We start from the raw sequence: 22,332 nt of genomic DNA on the forward strand, positions 1-22,332 counted from the left end.
CTGTTCCCTGCCACCTGTAAGCCTTTTAAAGGCTATTGCGTCATTTGTGTTAAATTGAAAACTATATTTGTTCAATAAATCAGTCAATCAATTTATTTAAAAGAAACAGGGAATTTTTTTTTTTTTTTACAAAACCTTAGACCCCCACAAAGGCTCTTTGGCCTGTGAGAGTGAGAGACTAAACAAAACGTTAAATAATAGCACTAAAATCAAATAGAAGGACAAGAAAAAAGAAAGAAAATGATTAAACAACAACAGCAAAAACTACCATGCCAATCAAAATAAATGAAATAAACAAATTGAAAAGGACAGATAGAGGGGAAAAAGAGAAGGGAGGAGAGAACTAACTCTCTAGACATAAGAGGTGGTCAGTTAGCTCTTTTTCAAATTGTCTATGAGAATGACATAACCGAATTTTAACTGGCAGGGATTTCCGTATGGAGGCACAACATAAAACTGGATTAAAATCTGATCTTATACTTTTGGTTTTATGAATGAAAATATCCATGTCATAACTGAGAGAAAAAGAAAACACAAGATTCCTTTCATAGTTCAGATCTTAAAAGATATTAATTAAAAAACATTTTAAACCAAAAAAAGAATCAAATAATCTACCAAGCATACAACTACCACTAATCAGTATCAATAAATAAATGAAACCCAAAACGTACAGAAATTATAATAAATAACCAAGTCAAACTCAAAATGAGCAGAAATTAATATGAGTAGAGTTCGAAACCCCTATGCTTTCTAAAAGCCAGAATATAATTTATACTTTAGTTAGAAAATTTTCAAATGAATGTGCATTGTCAATTTAATATACATATGCTGATATTTATTCCTTAAAACATTAATTACTTTTATAAAAGTTAAAAAAGTGAAAACATTTAAAAGAATTTTTTTTAGTAGAGTATAAATTATAGCCTATTCTGGCTTTTAGAAAGCATAGGGGTTTTAAATTCTACTCATACTAATTTCTGCTCGTTTTGAGTTTGACTTTGTTATTTATTTTAATTTTTGTTCGTCTTGGGTTTCATTTATTTATAGATACTGATTTCTGGTAGTTGTATGCTTGGTAGATTATTTGATTCTATTTTTGGTTTAATGGAGTTCTTTACTTTAAAAAAAAAACTTATTTTGTGGAAAGTTTTTTTGATTAATTTCTGTTCGTTTTATATTGACATAGTTTTTTTCAGGAAAAAAAGAAAATAATAGTTTGAATCTTTCCGGTTTTTCTTTAAGAATTTACAGTTGGGCCTGCTATTTATATGCTGGAGAAACTTTTTCAGCAATTTTTAACAACATAAACTCTTTTGAAAATCATGATAAAATTAGTGGTGTTTAATTTAGTCATATAGCCTACATCCTCTAGTTGACCTGATAAATAAAAGTTAACACAATTTCCAAAAAAATTATATTTATTCTCTTTCACAGACTTGATGGAATTACGTTCTTTTAATGTATCAAAATCTTATGAGCATAAGCGGTAATAGGAATAGCCCCAAAAATTTGAACTTAATACCCTCAGTTGTTCTTGGTATATTGCTGAGATGTCTTATTGCCATCCAGCCTACAAACAGTGTGTTTTGATTTAATTTCAAAGTAACATTTAGTTTTTATGCATTATGGGCAAATTACATAAGTGTGGAGGGTTGACCTACCCAATAACCCTAGAGATTTAATTACAATACTTTTCAGCCACGCTGAACAAAATGGTTGTCTTAAAATTTTGGTTGAAAGTTTTTAGAAAAGTAAGATTTAAAGAGGAGGGCTGAATGCTCTCCAATCACTGTTGTCTATTAAAAGGGCACTATAACTTTTAATTTTCAATCAAATTAGCTCCTTTAAAATATCAATGATATTACTAGCTATGATAAAACATTGCTGCCTATGTCCTTATAGGCCCTGGCCCTTTTAGTACCTGCACATATAGGTTTTTCGTTTAACTGAAACTCCTAAACGTTCCCTAAAAGTTTCAACTTGATGTCATTAGTGTTGTTAGTTACAGTAGTCGTAGAAGCAGCATTAAATGAGCACATACAGTGTCTTCTGGCAAGCTCTAAATCCACAACCTATGAAGGTATGAAGGTCTTCAGAGAATATTTATATTGTACAGATGACAACCTGCCATCCGTATGCAGGTTGTAAAAAGGGCATATCAGCAATGCCTTAGTAACAGTTTTGTGTGCGAAATTAAAACTTACAACGCTTGTTGTGGGGGATGTTGAACAAACCAAAGGACAATATTTGCATCATAATACTAATGCTTCTGCTCCTACTGCTACTAAAGCTAAGACTACTACTATTAACTGTACTCCTACTGCTACTACTATATTTACTGGTGCTGTTACTACAACTAATAAACCTAAAAGTATTAAGGCGAGAATTTTGGGCAATATTATAACTGTATTGAAATACATCGAAACACACTATGCCCATTTCGGTTGTCAAGAGGACACATCAGCAATGCTTCAGGACCGGTTGAAGGTATTAAGTTAAAAATTTCACTGTGTGTTGAAGGGGATGTTGAAAAAAGGTGCTATTTGCATATTGCTACTAATGCTACTACTGTTACTACAACTATTGCTATGCATAATTACTAAACTTTTCAACAATGCTGAAAAAATTGATGTCTCAAAACTTTGTTTGGATATTTGTTATGGGAAATGATGGACGTGGAGGTGGGGGGGGGGTAGGTTTCTCTCAAATAACTTTGACTTTTAAAAAGGGCAGTGTAACTTCCAATTTAAAATCAAATGAGACCCATCTTAATTTAATACAACCGCCCATTCCATAACAACCTTATATGACCCAGGGCATAACTTGAAGCCCTGGCCCCAGGGCTCTGGGGGGGTTGTGTTAACCCTGGAAGTATCGTTATATGTTCTTTGGACTATTTTAAACAAACTTGCCATCGCACAATAGCAATCAGATGCATTTGGTGAAAGAGGGGTAGTTGGGTGGGGTGCTACTTCACCTCCATCACTATTGACTTTTAAAAGGGAACTAGAACTTCCAATTTCAACCAAATGAACCACCTCTAAAGCTTATAAGGCTGAGTTCCGCCGCCACTTCACCAGGAAACATAGTTTTAAAAATGTTCGCAATGCCATTGCAGGAAGCAGCGCTCATATCACGGATGACATTATTCCTGGCCCAAATGAGTTCTGACTTTAGGACCTTGTCCTTTCTAGAAATCGAATTTATTTCGGGGTTTGAAGAGCTAGTTGTCTGCAAGACAAGCTGGAGCGGGTCCAGTTTTGCTCTAAGATTCGAAACATGCTTTTCACCCTCTGAGTGTTGGATTATAGAGTTCCATCCTCTAGTGCACATAAAGCTCTTGTTACACACTTTGCCGAAAGCTTCTTCGTCACTATTAACACTGCCTGCACACCAATCACCGACCAAGCGCTTAGTATTGTCCTCTTTTTTTTTTTAACCATGCGCTATTAAACTTGCATCTGCCCATTTTTAGCTTTTAAGCAGCAACCAAGAAACCATTGGCACAAAGCAAAAAGTATTAATATAGCAGCAAATTGGCTCAATGAATATTGACTAAAGTGACACCCAAGCAAGCTAGTGATTACAGAAGGCACAGAATAATCGATTGATACGTACGCATATGACCGATTGGTCGAACGCGTCAAACCCCAAATGACAACAACATAGCAGCAAACCTTTCCTAAAACAAAAGAGAAAAAGCAATAGTTCGAATCCATGAAAAAAAAAAAAAAAAAAGAATAATCAATCAACTTATGATCTTCTGCCAAGAAGTTATGTTACAGCTCATAAGCTTAAATCAACTATTTAGGAATATTACTACTAGAAAACTCTATGAAGGTAGCAAAGACTAAAGCCAGAAAAAAGAAAAGACTAAAAGATAGCTTAGTATAAGAAGATATAGGGGCAATATAGGAACCAAGTTAGATGTAGCAATGTCTTATTGAACAGAAGAAAATGTATGTTCACAAAACATGCAGTGTTACAGTTTGAAATGTTTTAAATAAAACTCTAACACATACATTTGCTTTGCTTGTCCTTTATAAGGAACAAGACAGCAACCGCAAGTGCTTTCCAGCTGATGACAAGAAAAATATGAACTTTATGAATCTTTTTTATAAATTATGAACCATTTATGAACCTAGGTTAAAAATATGAACTTTTTTCATAATTATGAACCCAGTGGAAGGCGTGCAATAGCCTTAACTTGATGAAAATCAGCATAAGAAAGCGCACATAACATTTCTCACTCTAGCCTGAAAATATCCTGATTTAACCGGTAGCCCTTGCTTTTGCAATCGCTAATAACATGATTTGAAATACCAAATTATCTACGACCAATGTGCGTGTTTCTGTGTATGTGTGTGCGGGGGGCGGGGGTAGATTCCCTCCAATCACTTTTACTCTTAAAATAGGCACTATAATTTCTAATTTTAAATCAAATAAGCCCCATCTGATGTTTATACGACTGTCCATTCAATAAAAATCTTATATGCCCTCATAAAATAACTAACAACCCTATCCCCAGGGCGGTGGAGGGTTGTGTCATCCCTAGAGACATTATTATATGTTCTTTCGACTATTTGAAAAAAAATCACTATTTAATAATTTCATCAGATACGATTGCTGAAAGAAGGGGTTGTAGAACAGGGGGGGGGGGACTAAATGCCGTCCATCACTTTTGATGCTTAAAAAGGTAATAGAACTTCCAATTTTCAACCAAATGGGCCTCTTCTAAAGTTAAAAACCATCCCTTTCATAAAACCTTAAATACCACCTGGGCATAACTTACAACCCTTGCCCCTAATCTCTGGGGTTTGTTCCAACCCCAAAATCCTTGTTCTATGATATTTAGACTACTTTAAACAGAATAGCTATCTCAAAATTTCTATTAGATGCATTTCGGGACAATACGACAAATGGGTGTGTGTGTGGGGGGGGGGGGAGGGGGGTAGCCACCCTCCAATCACTTTGACTCTTAAAAAGTGAACTAGAGCGTCTGATTACCAATCCAATTAGCCCCTCCAAAGTTTATATGACCACACTTTCTAAGAAAACCTTATATGCCCCCAGGGCATAATTTACAACCCTTGCTTTGAGGGCGGGGGGAATTTTTTTTATCCTCAAAGACATAAATTCCAGACTGATTCAAATGCATTGAACAAAATAGCTATCTCAAAATTGTGATTGGAAGTGTTTGGGGAAATGATGGGCGTGGGGGGGGGGGTATTTGCCCTCTGATCATTTTCGACTAATAAAAAGGCACTAGTCCTCTCAATTTCCAGTCGAATGAGCCCCTTTTGAAGCTTCTAAGACAAAACTTTCTATGTCCCAAGGGCATAACTTACGACCTTTGTCCTGAGGGCTATGGGGGGGGGGGGGTCCTCAAAGAGATAATTTTCAGACCTTTCAATTACGTTGAAAAAAATGGCCATACCAAAATGTTCATCGGAAATAATTGGGGAAATGATGGGCGTGGGGTGGGGGGTGATTCTCCTTCTGTTACATTTGTTTATTAAAAAAGGCAATATCCCTCTCAATTTCCAATGAAATGAGCACATTTTGAAGTTTTTACAACAACGCTTTCTATAAAAACCTTATATGCCCCCGGGCATAACTAAAAACCTTAGCCCTGAGGGCTGTGGGGGGAGGGGTGTCATACTTGAACACATAATTTCCGGATCCTTCAACTACTTTCAACAAAACAGCTATATCAAAATGTTGATTGGAAGTGTTTGCGGAAACGATGGGGGTGGGGGGGGTGGCCATTTGCCCTCCGATCGCTTTTGACTATTAATAAAGGCACTATGCCTCTAAATTCCCAATTGAATGAGCCCTTTTTGAAGTTTCTACAACAACATTTTTTATAAAAACCATATATGCCCCCAGGGCATAACTTACAACCTTTGCCACGGGGGCTGTGAAAGGTTTTGTCATCCTCAAAGACATAATTCCAGGACCTTTCTACTACGTTGAACAAAATGGCTATCTCAAATTTTAATTGGATGTGTTTGGGGAAATAGTGGGCGTGAGAGGAGGGTTAGCTGCCCTCCAATCACTTTTGACTATTAAAAAGAGCACTAGCCCTTTCAATTTCTAATCGAATGAGCCCTTTTAGATGTTTCTACAACAACACTTTCTATAAAAACTTTATACACCCCCAGGGCATAACTTAAAACCCTTGCCCCAATGGCTTTGGGGGGGGGTTGTAATCCTAAAAGGCCTAGGGTTAGTTGCCCTCCAATGTCTTTTGACTATTAAAAAGGGCCCTAGCCCTTTTAATTTTCAGTCAAATGAGCCCTTTATGAAGTTTCTACAACAGATCTTTCTATAAAATCCTTATATACCCCCAAGGTGTAACTTATAACCCTTGCCCTGAGGGCTGTGGGGAGGGGGGGGAGTGTCATCCTCAAAGACATAATTTCCAATCCTTTCAACTATGTTGAACAAAATAGCTATCTTAAAATTGTGATTAGATGTTTTTGGGGAAATGGTGGGTGGAAAGTGGGGTTAGTTGCTCTTCAATCTCTTTCAACTATTAAAAGGGCACTAGCCGTCTCAATTTCCAATCAAATGAGCCCTTTTTGAAGTTCCTACGACAACGTCTTCTATAAAAACATTATATGCCCCCAGATCATAACTTGCAACCCTTACCCTGAAGACTGTGGGGGGGGGGGTTCATCCCCAAAGACCTAATTTCCAGAACTTTCAACTACGTTGAACAAAACGAGTATCTCAAAATTTTTATTGGATGTGTTTGAGGAAATGGTGGGCATAAGAGGGGGGTTTAGTTACCATCCAATCAATTTTGACTATTAAAAAGGGTCCTAGTCCTTTCAATTTCCAATCAAATGAGCCATTTTTGAAATTTCGACAACAATACTTTCTGTAAACACCTTATATACCCCCAGGGCATAACTTACAACCCTTGCCCTGGGGGCCGCGATGGCATTGTCATCCTCAAATACCTAATTTCAAGAACTTTCAATTAAATTGAACAGAATGGCTATCTCAAAATTTTGATTGGATCAGGGGCCCTCCAATCACTTTTGACTATTAAAAAAGGCACTAGCCCTTCCAATTTCCAATCAAATGAGCTCTTTTTGAATTTTCTACAACAACACCAACACTTTCTATAAAAACCTTATATGCCCCCAGGGCATAACTGACAGCCCTTGCCCTTAGGCCTTTGGGGTGAGTGTCATCCTCAAAGACATAATTTCTGGACCTTTCAACAATGTTGAACAAAATGGCTATCTAAAAATTTTTATTGGATATATTCGGGGAAATGGTGGGCGTGAGAGGGGGTTAGTTGCCCTCCAATCACTTTCAACTATTAAAAAGGGCACAAGCCCTTTCAAATTCCAATGGAATGAGTCCTTTTTGAAGTTTATGCAACAACACTTTCTATAAAAGCCTTATATACCTCCATGGCATAACTTTTAACCCTTGCCCTGAGGGGTGTGGGGGGTTGTCATCCTCAAAGACCTGATTTACAGAACTTTCAACTACGTTGAACAAAATGGTTATCTCAAAACTTAGATAGGATGTGTTTTGGGAAATGGTGGGCTTAAGAGGGGGGTTAGTTGCCCTCCCATCACTTTTGACTATTGAGAAAGCCACTAGCCCTTTCAATTTCCAATCAAATAAGCCCTTTTTGAAGTTTCTACAACAATTCTTTCTATAAAAACCTTATATGCCCCCAGGGCATAACTTACAACCCTGGCCTGTGGGGCCTGTGGGGGTTGATATCCTCAAAGACATAATTTCCGGAATTTTCAATATATTGAACAAAATGGCTATCTCAAAATTTTGATTAGATGTGTTTGGGGAAATGGTAGGCATGGGAGGGGTGTTAGTTTTCCTCCAATCACTTTTGACTATTCAAAAGGGCACTAGCCCTTCCAATTTGAGTCCATGAAAATACTTAAAAATTAAACAATAGGAAAGAAAGATGTATGTGGAAGCTGGCCTGTCACTTCAGACACTAATTTAATTGCTCTGTTATATATTTTGAAAACAGGAAAGGTAAAAGAAGAGAATGTTGATAGCCATACTGTTGGACAGTAGTGCACTTAAGGTTGAATAACTGAGTGAAAGAGAATCTTTATTATTGAGCCAGGGAAACAATGACAAACAGCAGTGATGTTTGAAAGAAAGATTTTTGTTCAATGAAATACCCAGGAATCAAACATGTCTATTGGGGGGACGAGTTATATCACCATGAGTGGTAGAAATAGTCTGAACCTAAGGACAAGAAGTACTTGATGTGGAAAAAAATAGGTAGATTATATTTAGCTAGATTTAGGGAAAGTCAATTTACATCAAAACAAGCAAAGATTCTTTCTAGAACAGAATACACTTTCTTGATAAGGGAAGAATACTTAATTTCTGAACGCCCAAGAGTACTAACATCTGCAAATGCAAATAGCACTGGGTCTTGAGCTGCCTCACTAGGTGGATCAAAATTGTGATCACAAATACTACAACAAATTCGTTTAGTTTGTTCAGATACAGCAATAAAAAGATCATTGATGAATATAAGGAATAAAACAGGTCCTAGGATAGATCCTTGAGGGACACCAAAATCAACATGGAATTGATCTTGAAGCTTAGGGCCAATAATGATAGACCTTTCAGATAAATAAGTTTCAAACCAATGATAGCTGTTTTCTCATATCCCTATATGCTCTATTTTGGAGAGTAGGATAGTATGTGATATGCTGTCAAACCCTACTCTGACATCAAGGAAAATTGCAGTTAGAATTCTACCCTCATCAAGTGCCTTGTGAATGAACTTTAGCAAGACCATGCAAGCATATTCTGTTGAGTTTTAAGGGCGAAAACCAAACTGATGGTAATGGAAGAATGGTATTTTATCAAGAAACGATAGAAGTCTAGAGTACATACATTTTCCAAAAATTTTACTAAAGGGTGATGAAAGAGAAATTGGTTGATAATTAGAAGGATCATCTCTAGAGCCACCCTTATGGAGAACAACTAATCTGGCAGATTTTAGGGCACTAGGAAAAGTTCCCTTCAAAAATGACGAGTTCACAAGAAAGGTGAGAGGAAATAGAATAGAGGGTAATATAAACTTTAAAGCCCTGGCAGGAATTTGGTCAGATCCACAAGAGGAAGATCCTATTAGCTCAGAAACGATTCTTTGGACTTCAAACCCAAAACAAAATCCGAAGCCATCGAGTTTTGACAAGAAGGACCAAGGTAATTATTAAATTCACTGGCAGAATAAGCACTAATAAAAATATCTTCAGAAATTGGTTCCCCTATGGATGCAAAGTAAGAGCAAAATTCATCCATTATGACCTTATTTTTAGTTATTACTGCCCCCTTAGAAATTAATTTATTTGGCATGGCAAGTTATTTCTTTTGGAATTAGGATAGAGAACTGTGTTTGTAACTTGCCAGGTTTTTCTAATACTCTTGCCAAATTTGATGAACATATTGGAGTAATAAATATATTTGGCTTTACGAATCAAGGAATTCAATAAATTTCTATATTTTATACTAATCAAGATGATGATAAGAGTTAGAGGACTTGAATGCCTTCCACAAATAATTCTTTCTTTTTGTACTCTTAATAAGAGCTGCAGTCATCCAAGGGGCACAAGGAAATGAATGCTTGGAGCTTTCATCAGTTGAGTTTACACAGCAACTATCAACAAAGGCCTCTTTGACCAGATTGTAGAATTGATTAAAAAGACTATCAACAGACTGACTTGAATTGGTGAGAAACTCCCAGGATGTATCAGACAATCAAAAATTTAAACTATTCAAGTTGATGACTTGGTAATGGACTGGCAAATTACAAGGAGTGGAGGGAACTGAAGGTAGACCAGAGATTTAATAATTTTTAATACTTGGAAAGTGATCAGAGATGCCAGACATGATAACAAAGATTGAATTAGGCATTAGAGCAGAAAACATATTGTTGCTTAATGTGGCAGATGTGTCAGTAACTCTAGTAGGAATAGTGATACAAGGAAACATATTAAACGATAAAGGAGATGATAAGAAGTAATAGGAAGTTGTAAATAAAGTTTTTAACAGGTCACTATTGAATGAAAATTTCATAATTACTTCTGCATATTTCTGACATAACCTTCTCAAAAATTCCTAAGAAAGAAGTTATGATCCCACTTGGTGGGCAGTATATTTTCCCAATGATTGTTTTCTTGCTGTCAATCAAAATTTCAATGAAAACAGACTAAAAAATTCCATCCAAATGCTTACGCAGATAACTACGCAAAGTATAATCTAGGTAATCAGCAATATAAAATGCTAAGCCATCTTTTTTTCTCTCCAATTTATTTACAAACTCCAAGTTATATCTGGAAATATCTAAAAGCATATTATTGCCCTTGTGAAGAAATGTTTCACAGAGTCCAATAATCTGAGGAGAAAAACAGAGTCCTTGAATGTTTAAATGAAGAACTGAGAAATTAATGCCAGAATTCACATTTTTGGTCATGTTAAAACTATAGACACAATCTACAGTAGAAGTACTAGTCAAAAAAGAGATATTAGGTGGGGTCCCAGATGAGTCACCAATCAAATTTAAAACATTTAGGAGTGTTCTCAAGCAATTTAAATTGAATGGGAATAGAGTTATCATAACTAGAGTGATCATCATCAACAGCTGTCATTTATAAGAAGTGGATGTAACAAAAATCTAGATATAATTAAAGAGGAATGTGCAGAAAAACAGAGAATGAACAGATAATTAATATAAAAATTGTTTGTGCAATGATATAAGAGCAAAATCATGGTATGAAAAAAAAAAAAAAAAAAAAAAATCATTAACAATGTCAAAACCAGTGAGGTAGCACATAACTATCAAGCACAGAAGTTTGGAAGAAAAACAGAAAAATATGTATTTTGAACCATGTGGTTTAATTCTTCAAAATATTGACAACAAATAAAAAGAATAAAGTGGAATCACTATAATCAATATGACTGGAAATGACTAATGAAAATAAGCTATCGGAATGTTTCATATATGATGATGTTGATTTCTGGAAATCTCAGTAATTCAAGATTTACTATAATAATTTTTTTTTTCAAAGATACAATTTTTTTTAAAAATGCTTAAAATATATTTGGTGTTCAGTAAACCACAAATAACCCAATAGCCTTTAGAAGGTATACAAGTATAGGGTTGGTAGCATCCAAACTCATATTTATAGTAATTTTTTTTTGTTTTAAGTTTGACTTGAGTATGCATTTAAATTTCCACTCATTTTAAGAATATTTATTCATTAATATCAATGCCTGCTATATATATTTGATATTATTATTTAACCTTAAGTTCTGTTTGTATTGAGTTTCATTTTTCTGGTAGTAATTACTGATTAATTTGAGTTTTAAATATTTTTAAACTTTATTTTGGCTTGTCTTAAATTTTAATATGGCTCTTTACTTTTCTTGGAAAACTTCTTTTTTGAAAAGTTTTTCTAAAAAATTAATTTCTGCTTGTTTTTGATAGCCCAAGTTTTATCATTTGTTTATGTTACAGATATTTTTTCAGTTTTTGAGGTTTTCTGCTCAAGAATTAAAGTATTGGATTCTAATTTAAGTTCTTAAGTTGCATAGAGATCTGAACATTGGTACTCATTGTATTCAACATAGTTGTTGTATAAATTTTGATGTGAGTGTATGCTTGGTGTGGTGTGGAAAATATGTCATTTTGACAACCTGGATGCACATAATGTCTTTTGATTGATTCAAGATCCCCCTCAACATTCCTTGAAAGTTTCAACTTAATCCTCTTAGCTTCTCCTGAGATATTTCACACCCCTTAGATAACCTGGATGCACATAACACTTTTTTTTTACTCCAACATCATTTACTGAAACATGGAAGTTTCAACTTAATACCCATAGCTGTTCCCAAGACATTGCAGATATGGCATATTGACAGCCTGAAAGTAGATGATACCTTTTGATTTTGTTGAACATCCTAATTAACATTTTCTGATAGTTTCAACTTAATATCCAAAGCCATTCCAGAGATATGACAGATATATATACCCTTTTGATAACTGGAATACACATTGTATCTTCTGATTTAGTTCAATAGTGCTGAAAGTCAACTTAATGACCCTAGCTGTTCCAAAAATATTCCATATACAACCTTTTGACATCCAGGATGGATACAGTGTTGTTTGATTTAATTCAACTTTCCCTCAACATATTCAGAAGTTTCAACTTTATACCCTTAGCTGTTCCTGAGATGTTACAGATATACTGCTTTGATAACCTGGATGCAGACAGTGTCTCTTGATTTATTTCAACATTCTCTGAAGGATTCAATTATATATATTTAGTCATTCCTGAGATATTAGATATGCCCTTTTGACAACCTGGTTGCACATAGTGTCTTCTGAATTAGTTCAACATCCCTTCTAACATTTCCTGAAAATTTCGTCTAAATACCCTTAGTCATTCCTAAGATTTTGTCCAAGCTCTCCTTTTCCATCATAAAACGTTAGTTTAAACAATTCCCAATTTGCATTATTTATGGTTCTTGCCCAAGGGCCTGTACAAAGTTAAAGTAAATGTCATGTGTATGGCCAACCTTCAGATATGGAAGTGGCCAGACCAAGAGGACACTAGCTTCTACCCCAGAAAAGACATCCTTAAATAATCAATGCCCCCTGTTTTTGCTTCAAGGGCATCTTCATATTTCAAGTTCACCAACTGGTAGTTGACTTGTGATGAAAGTGTCCTTGATCATAATTATTTCAAGTCATTTCCTTGATTATACAACTGATTTTTATCATTTTTGGCTAAAAATGAATGATTTGTATCACAACCAACTATTTACCATCCCTTGCCCCTGTAAGCACCCCCACCTGGTTAATAGGACAACTGGTACATGCAGGAACACCTCCATTTTTCTTTGGTTGAAAAGTGAAAAATCTGAGAAAATGCACTCTATTCTCCTGATAATTGGCTTTCATTTGAGCTATAAACCAGTTCCTTAGTCAAACATTTGGTATTATCTTTTTGCACTTTCTAAAACCATCCTAGTACATACAACTTACCCCTATTTAAATTGGCTACGATATAATTGTAACCTTTGTTTAAGTTGAAATGTAAAACAATTCCTACATTGTAGACAACCAACCCTAACTAGTCCATTCCCAAACATCAGCCATTCTATGCTACATATAGCACTGTCAACATTATATCCAAGATTATGAACCTACTAACAATGTTTATAAAAAATATATTTCAATTAAAGGCACTGTCTAAGGACTCGGGGCAATACACCCTACAGTGCTAAATACTATATATTTTTTTTTTTTTCATCTTTCGATGTATTTTTGACTCCTGAAACACATTTGGCCTATATGACTACAATAGAATTGTTAGATAAAAGGTAACACTGGAGAGTAAGGGCTTTTTTAAGGAAACATACTAATAAAATAAAAAGCAGTACCAACAGATTCTGTATTATTGACTCTTTCTAAATATCATGATTACTGTTCTGACAATGCATACTACCTCCGTGATAATGACAGATATAGCCCTAGGTATATATAAAAAACTAAAAGAAAACACTAAAACAACAATATTCTTACTTTTACAGTATGGAGAATATTTCTATTAACTCAAATATCACGTTTCTTTCTATAGCTTACAGGAACAGTGCCTCTTACTAGGATATCATATCCTGTTGTGGCACTCTCTAATCTTGACTCAACATAGTGCACAAAGTCATATCACTTTTGCATGTTATGTATTATGAATTAACACTTCTTTCTGTAGATGCTTGTCAAGACGGTTTTTGAAGCTATTTAGAGTTGGTGCCAACACTACTTCTTTGGGTAACAAGTTCCACTCTTTAACTGCTCTATCTAATAAGAGCAGTCTTTAACTCTTCTACTGTTATCTACTTGTTGAAATCATTTCAATAAGGTACATTGTCAGAAAATCCAACACATTCAGGAAGAGCATAAAATAAAGAAACTAGTGGTACTATTTGTATTTTATTGGCACATTTCCTTCAGAAGAGCCCTAAATCTCCAGTACAACCAGAAAACTGTTATTTAGATCTAAAATTTTACTAAATGAGCATTGATTTTTATATCTATAAATTTCTATCATAGAAGGACTACAATTTTTTCCTGAAAATCAGTATGCTATAATTTATGTTGTGAAGAAAATCACCTAGATAAGTCATGACTTAAGAAAAATTTGTCTCCCCTTCCAAGCCTCTTAAATATTTTTCATAATTTGTCTGTTGACTAGATTAGAGACCCCCTGAAGGATGAAAGTCTTGAACATAAGTAGAAGGTTTTAAAATGCAACTTGTTAATTGATAAACAATTGATTAGGGACGAAGCTTTCAATCTCAGTCCCTTGTTCAATCTTTTGAAGAGGTAAAAATTTTCAGTCTTCTAAGCCCTAGAAATAACAAAATGGTAGACATAGTAGCTTGGCAATAGTTTTATCTATCTAAATCCACTACTGCCCAAGATAGCAAAAACCTCTTAGATTGGAATTTCAAAATATCTAGGAGGGTTGGGGTGCATTAACAGGAAAACAACAATGATGTTTAGATATAGCATAGAATAAGGAATCTAATGGTACTTAGTTACTTTTATTCTGCAAAACAATAGGAAAGTGGCTCTTAAGAAGGAGAAATGCTACAGAAAGAGAGAAAATTTTAGATTACTAATTGTATGCTCACTATCATGGCTTTGTTCAAATTTTTAATCATTCATTACCAGCCCCCCCTCCCTAATGGTCTCATATATAGCCTCAAACTACATAAGAAACAACACAAAAATTATGAAATTCTAACTTTATAATATGCAGCACACATCAATTAATCATATTTCCTTGTTTTCTCCTTTTTGATCCATGTTTAGAGTCAAGTTTCACTAGTATAATTTCATTTGAATGATCTAAAACACAGTTATCACATTTGAAAACAACACCATTTGCCTGGCAAAATTGCTATGTTTTCAAATATTACAAATCTCAAAATTATTGACTGACCCCAAAAAAAAACATGTTTCAAAAATGTTTGTAAATATACACTGCAAATCTGTTAGTCAAACTGTTTTTTTTTTCAAATTTGATAACTGTGTTTCAAATCAATCAAATGAAAATACATTATCAATAAATGATCAAGAAACATGGACAAAATAGGAAAAAATGTTAGGATTTATACATATCCTAGGGTTATAAGAGATAATTTAGGGAGGGGGGCGGGGGTGTATTGTAAAAAAAAACATGAAAATTAGCAACCTAAAAATGTATCTATTTTTGTTCTAGCATGTCTCCTAAGCCTAATGGAGAACTGCTATTCTACATCTTTAGTTATATTTCTATCAAGATTTCTCTTATATTTCTTAGAAAAGTGAAAACTCTGCAATACAAACTTAGTTTTTTCCTATGATTAATTAAAAAAAAATTCCACAAAATAAGTTTTTCAAAGAAAAGTAAAGAACTCCATTAAACAAAAAATGAGCAAAAATAAAATCAAAGAATCTACCAAGCTAGAAACTACCAGAAATCAGCATAAATAAATAAATGAGACCCAAAACAAACAGAAATTATAATAAAAAACTGAGTCAAACTCAAAACGAGCAGAAATTAACATAAGTTGGGTGCAAAACCCCTATGCCTTCTCAAGGCCAGAACAAAATTTGCACTTTACTGCAAAAATATAAATGTTTTTACTTTTATAACTTTAATAAATCAAATAATTTTAACATTTTGATTATTAAATATCAGTATATGTATATTGAACTGAAAATGAACATTCATTTGTATTTTTTCAGTAAAGTGCAAATTTTGTTCTGGCCTTGGGAAGGCATAGGGGTTTTGTGCCCAACTTATTTTTGTGCCCAATTTAATTTTTGCTCATTTTTTGTTTAATGGAGTTATTTACTTTTCTTTGAAAAACTAATTTTGTGGAAAAACTTCTTTTAATTAATTTCTGTTTGTTTTATATTGACATAGTCTTTTCAGGGAAAAAAAAAACAACACTTTAAATCTTTTCGTTTTTTAAGACTATAGTTTGGCCTGCTATTTGTATGCTGGAGAAAAATTTTCCAGCAATTTTTAACAACACACACCATTTTAAAAATCTGGACACAAATAGTACTGTTTAACTTAGGTTCATACCTTCTCTAGTTGACCTGAAATGGAAAACCATTTGCAAAAAAATCTGTTTACTTTCTTTGATACTACTACTACTACTAACAACTCACCGCAGCACCAAGCCGCCTGAGGCCAACACAGCTATGCACGCTCCTCCTCCACCCCAATCTATTCAAAGCCTACCTTTTTACACCCGCCCATGAAGTTCCCGTTTCCTTTAAATCTTTCTTTATGACGTCCTCCCACCCCAGACGGGGACGACCTGGTTTCCGTTTAGCCCTAGATGGTTGGCCGAAAAGGACAATCTTCGGCAATCTGTCATCCTTCATCCGTACAATGAGCCCTAGCCATCTCAACCTTTCTTTCATTATAGCCCTAGAAAGCGGTATAAAACCACATTTTTCGTATACCCTATTGATTGAAATATGGTCAGTCAGCCTGGTACCCAGAACAATCCTTAAGCAATTTCTCTGGAAAACATCTAGCAAATCTTCATCCGCTTTTCGGAGCATCCATGCTTCAGAGCCATATTTGACCACTGTCATCACTGTAGCTTCTAATATTCTAATCTTGGTTTGCAGACTTATCTTCCTATTCTTCCAGACTTTTTTTTAACTGTGAAAAAACACCCTGAGCCTTGGATATTCTATATCTAACATCTTGACTGCTCCCACCATTTTTACTAATAATACTACCAAGGTAAGTGAAGCTGCCCACCTGCTCAATCTTTTCATTACCCAACATCACCTTTTCATCTTCACTTATTCCTAGACTTAGTGACTTAGTCTTCCTAACATTAATTTTCAAACCAATTCTAGCACCCTGAACTCGCAAAACCTCTAAAACTTCATTCATTTTGCTCACACTTTCATCTAGGAACTTTCTTTGATAGCTTGGATACATTTTAACTATTTTGATTTAGTTAAATTTTAAGAGCAGAAGTAGCCTCGAAAGTTTGAACATAATGCCCTCAGTCGTTCTTGAGATACTGCAGAGATGCCTTATTGGGAATTAGCATTATCACAGTGCATTTTGATTCAATCTTAAGGCAACACTTAGTTTTTAAACTTAATGGGCCAATGGGAGTGGAAGGAGGATTAGTTGCCCTCCAATCACTTTCAACTATTAAAAAGGGCATCAACCATTTCTATTCTCAATTGAATGAGCCCCTTTCAAAGTTCCCACAACAACTCCTTCAATACAAAGTGCCCTGGTCTAAACAACAACAACAACAAAAAATATTACTAATCACTTTTGACTACTAAAAAGGGCACTAGCCTTTGAATTTCCAATTGAATTAGTCTTTTTTGAAGTTTCTACAACAACACCTTCTATAAAAACCTCATATGCGCCCAGCGCATAACTTAAAACCCTTGCCCTGAGAGTTGTGGGGGAGTGTCCTTCTCAAAACATATTTTCTATCTGGAAATCATCTAGCCTAAGCTAAACAAAATGGCTATCTCAAAATTTTGATTGGATGTGTTTGGGTGAATGATGGACCTGGGGAGGGGGGCTAGTTGCCCCCCAATCAGTTTTGACTATCAAAAAGGGTACTAGCCCTTTGAGTTTCCAATGAAATGAGCTCTTTTTGAAATTTCTATGACAACGCCTTCTATAAAAACTTTATACACCCAAGGTCATAACTTAACACCCTGTCCCCGAGCTTTTTGGTGGAGTGTCCTCCTCAAAAACATATTTTCTATCTAGAAATCAACTATGCTAAACAACATGGTTATCTTACAATTTTGGGTGGATAGGTTTGGGGAAATGATGGGCATGGGGAGGGGCTAGTTCTCCTCCAATCACTTTCGACTATTAAGAAGGGAAATAGCCCTTTCAATTTCCAATCGAATGAGCCTATTTTTAAGTTTCTACGACAACACCTTCTTATAAATCCTTATATGCCCCCAGGACATAACTTAAAACCCTTGCTCACAGGGTTGTGGGAGTGTCGTCTGGGGGTGTGTCCTCCTAAAAAACTTATTTTCTCTCTGGCAATCAACTAGCCTACACTGAACAAAAGGTCTATCTCACAAGTCCGATTGGATGTGTTTGGGGGAATCATGGGCGTGGGGGACTAGTTGCCCTGCAATCGCTATTGATTTTTAAAAATGGCACTAGCCCTTTGAATTCTAAAATAAATGAACCTGTTTTGAAGTTTCTACAACAACGCCTTCTATAAAGCCTTGTATGCCCCCAGGGCATAACTTAAAACCCTTGCCCTGAGAGTTGTGGGGGAGTGTCCTCCTCAAGAACATATTTTCTACCAGGAAATCAACTATGCTGAACAAAATGGCTAACTCAAAATTTTGATTGGATGTGTTTGGGGGAATGATGGGCATGGGGAGGGGCAGTGCTAGTTTCCCTCCAATCACTTTCAACTTTTAAAAAGGGCATTAGCCCGTTAAATTTCCAATTTAATGATCCTGTTTTGTAGTTTTTACAAAAACGCTTTCTATTAGAAACCTAATGTGCCCCCATGGCATTACTTAAAACAATTGCCCTGCGGGTTGCGGGGAAGTGTCCTCCTCAAAAGCATATTTTCTATGTGGAAATCAGCTATGCTGAACAAAATGGCTATCTCACAATTTTGATTGGATGTGTTTGGGGGAATGATGGGCATTGGGGGGAGGGGGGGGGCTAGTTGCCCACCAATCACTTTTGACTATTAAAAAGGGCAAATACCCTTTGAATTTCCAATTGAATGAGCCTGTTTTGAAGTTTCTTTGACAATGCCTTCTATAAAAACCTTATATGCCCCCAGGGCATAACTTAAAACCCTTGCCCCGAGGGTTGTGGGGGAGTGTCCTCCTCAAAAAGATATTTTATATCTGGAAATCAGCTATGCTGACAAAATGACTATCTCAAAATGTTGCTTGGATGTGTTTGGGGGAATGATGGGCGTGGGGGGGGGGATAGTTGCCCTCCAATCACTTTCAACTATTATAAAGATGCACTAGCCCTTTGAATTTCCAATTGAATGAGTCTGTTTTGAAGTTTCTACGTCAACACCTTCTATAAAAGCCTTATATGCCCTCCAATCACTTTTGACTATTAAAAAGGGCACTGGAACTCTCAATTTCTAATCAAATGAGCCCCTTTTGAAGTCTCTACAATGACCCCTTCTATATAAAGTGCCCTGCTTTAAAGAAAAAAATCTAATAAACTGTAAATTGTCAACATTGATCTTATATGCCCTCAGGGCATAACTTAAAACCCTTGCCCTGAGGGTTGTGTCCTCCTCAAAAAGATATTTTCTATCTGGATATCAACTATGCTGAACAAAATAGCCATCTCAAAATTTTGATTGGATGTGTTTGGGGGAATGACGGGCATGGGGGCTAGTTGCCCTCCAATCACTTTTGACTATTAAAAAGGGCACTAGCCACTCCAATTTCCAATCAAATGAGCCCTTTTCAAAGTTTCTATGACAACTCCTTCAATGCAAAGTGCCGGGTATGGAAAAAACAAAACAAAAAAAACAACACATTGTGCCCACATTGTTCTTTACTTAGGCAGCACTAGCGCACTGCCTATGATATTCTATGTAGGATAAGACCCCTAGTACTTGGACAGTTCCATGCTTTGGACATAGCCTAGGCTGTATGCTGATTAAAATGTATCTTTTAGGCTAAAGCATGGACAATTGGCTTTTAACCTTGGACATGATGTATGCTATATAGGCATAAATAGTTAAAACTGACTGATAACCAGGACTAGGCTAGCTAGAAATTGGCTGACTATAATCTTGCTAAACTTCATTTTTTAACATTTGAATTACTTTTGGGTATCTTGTAAAGGGGTTAGGTTAGGGAAACAAAACTTCCAGAGATGGGTCTATAGACTACAGTATGCCCTGGGAAGGGATTTTTGAAGTACCTCTTTCTAGAGGGTCCTGAGCTTTAAAAATCTGTGTGTTATAAAAGTGAAACCTTGCAAAATAGATCTTCTGCTTAAATGAAGTACAACAAAATTGTTATCACATTTACAACTTTAATCAATCCTAATATATAAGATTTTAAAGATATGCAAATACATTTCCTAAATTAAAAAAAAAAACATTGTTATGGCTTAAAATTCCACTCAAATAACAGGAATTACATTTTCAGAACTAATGCCAGAGAAAAAGAAACTGATAACTGAAAATAAAGGTAAAATGTTGTTTTGTCAAAATTTCAATAGGTAAAATTTCAGGACCCTCTAGAGAGAGGAGTAGAGGAAGGGGTGAAATTCTACTTTAACTATCTTGGAAAAAGGTTAGGTTAAGAAAATGAACTTTCAGGGATGGGTCTACAAGCTAAAGTATGTCCCAGGAAAGCACTTTGAAGTACCTAACTCCACTCCTTCTCTCTCTAGAGGGTCCTGAAATTTGCCTACATGACAGGTCTATACCTATTGAAGTTTTGACAAAACAACATTTATTTTAATTTTCAGTTGTGAGGTTCTTTTTGCCTGGCTTTAGTTCTGAAAATGCAAATCCTGTTATTTGAGTAGAATTTCAAGCCATATCAAAGTTTTTTTTTTTTCAAAATTTAGGAAATGTATTTGAATATCTTTAAAACCTTATAAATTAAGATTGACCAACATTGTGCAGCTGAAATTTTTTTTTTGTACTTCATTTAAGCAGAAAATCTATCTTGCAAGGTTTCACTTTTATAACACACAGATTTTAACTTCATCTTGTTATTCTGCTTCACAACACATGTCTTGGGGGAAATCTGTCGAAGATTGGCCCTATCTATGATTTGTATATTTTGTTTGAACTTTAAGACCCTGCATCTAAGATTAGACTTGCATTGTCCAAGATTAGGCTCAAGGATCATATGTGTGTCCAAGATGAATAGCAGGGGATTTAAAATATTATTTATAGATAAAATATTCGTAAACCCTCCAATTGGTGAAACAACCAAGTTTTGCAGTGGTATAATAGAGTGATTTAACTGTTTGAGTAGTGATTAGCTGTCTTGAGAACTGGGTATCTTATCCTAGGCAATTTAAGTATTTCTCACATTTCCAAAATAAATTAAGGTAAACTAGACATTTCACCTTTTATTGTTAGCTTTTGCTTTCATTTCTTACTAAGGCCAACAACCACTTTTAAAGCAGGTTGGAGCAGTCAGTCCTGGTCTGTGTTTGTAAACAATATTCACATATTTTAAACCAGGTGGCTAAGAGAATGATGAAGAAAAGATGCTTAAATGCTGTGTTTGAATAGCAACCGAATTCAAATTTCCTAAATCAGCCAAATAGTTAGCTATTCCAGGCAGTGTTTCAACTAAACACGGTCGAAAATAAGTAGGAGAGGTAAAAAATAAGTAGACATGGTTTCAAAAATAAATAGAAAATAACTGATTATATGAGAATCAATTTTTAAGGAAAAAAAGAATGTTGAAACTTTACATCCCTATTACTACGCCTCTTTGCTCAATTTTTAGATTTACTTTTTTTAAAGGTTGGCCTTGCTTGACCAATTTTTTAGATAGCGTTGTGTTATTCTTCTCGATCATAAGGAGTAATTTTTCTTGGTAATAATTTTCATCACCGAAAAGAGACCAAGTTGAATTTATCCTTTACTACTACTGCTACTACTAAAAACTTACCGCAGCACCAAGCCACCTGAGGCCAACACAGCTAAGCACGCTCCTCCTCCACCCCAATCTATTCAAAGCCTCCCTTTTTACAACTGCCCACGAAGTTCCCATTTCCTTTAAATCTTTCTTTATGACGTCCTCCTACCCTAAGCGGGGACGACCTGCTTTCCGTTTAGCCCTAGATGGTTGGCCGAAATGGCCAATCTTCGGCAATCTGTTATCCTTCATCCACACAACGTGCCCTAGCCGCCTCAACCTTTCTTTCATTATAGCCCTTGAGAGCGGTATTGAAACACATTTTTCGTATAGTCAATTGTTTGAAATACGGTCAGTTTGTCGGGTACCCAGAACAATCCTTAAGCAATTTCTCTGGAAAACATCTAGCAAATCTTCATCCGCTTTTCGGAGCGTCCATGCTTCAGAGCCATATTTGACCACTGTCATCACTGTAGCTTCTAATATTCTAATCTTGGTTTGCAGACTTATCTTCCTATTCTTGCAGACTTTTTTTAACTGTGAAAAAACACCCTGAGCCTTGGCTATTCTATTTTTAACATCTTCACTACTCCCACCATCTTTACTAATACACTAACGTTATGCAA

The 22,332-nt window shown here is 35.4% G+C and overlaps 1 protein-coding gene across 1 annotated transcript in view; it reads right to left on the minus strand.

Annotated features, from left to right (window-relative positions):
* The window catches only part of wts (serine/threonine-protein kinase warts), an 83,152-nt gene extending 61,838 nt beyond the window's left edge, over nucleotides 1-21,314 (minus strand). Inside the window, exon 1 of the mRNA XM_089100851.1 lies at nucleotides 21,186-21,314. The gene's annotated coding sequence lies outside the window, so the exon portion shown is untranslated. The remainder of the gene's footprint in view (nucleotides 1-21,185) is intronic.
* Between the last annotated feature and the right edge of the window lie 1,018 nt (nucleotides 21,315-22,332).

Source organism: Artemia sp. Qi Xiang Cuo, chromosome 2 (genome assembly GCF_049724085.1).
Source record: "Artemia sp. Qi Xiang Cuo chromosome 2, ASM4972408v1, whole genome shotgun sequence".
Classification (NCBI taxonomy): domain Eukaryota; kingdom Metazoa; phylum Arthropoda; class Branchiopoda; order Anostraca; family Artemiidae; genus Artemia; species Artemia sp. Qi Xiang Cuo.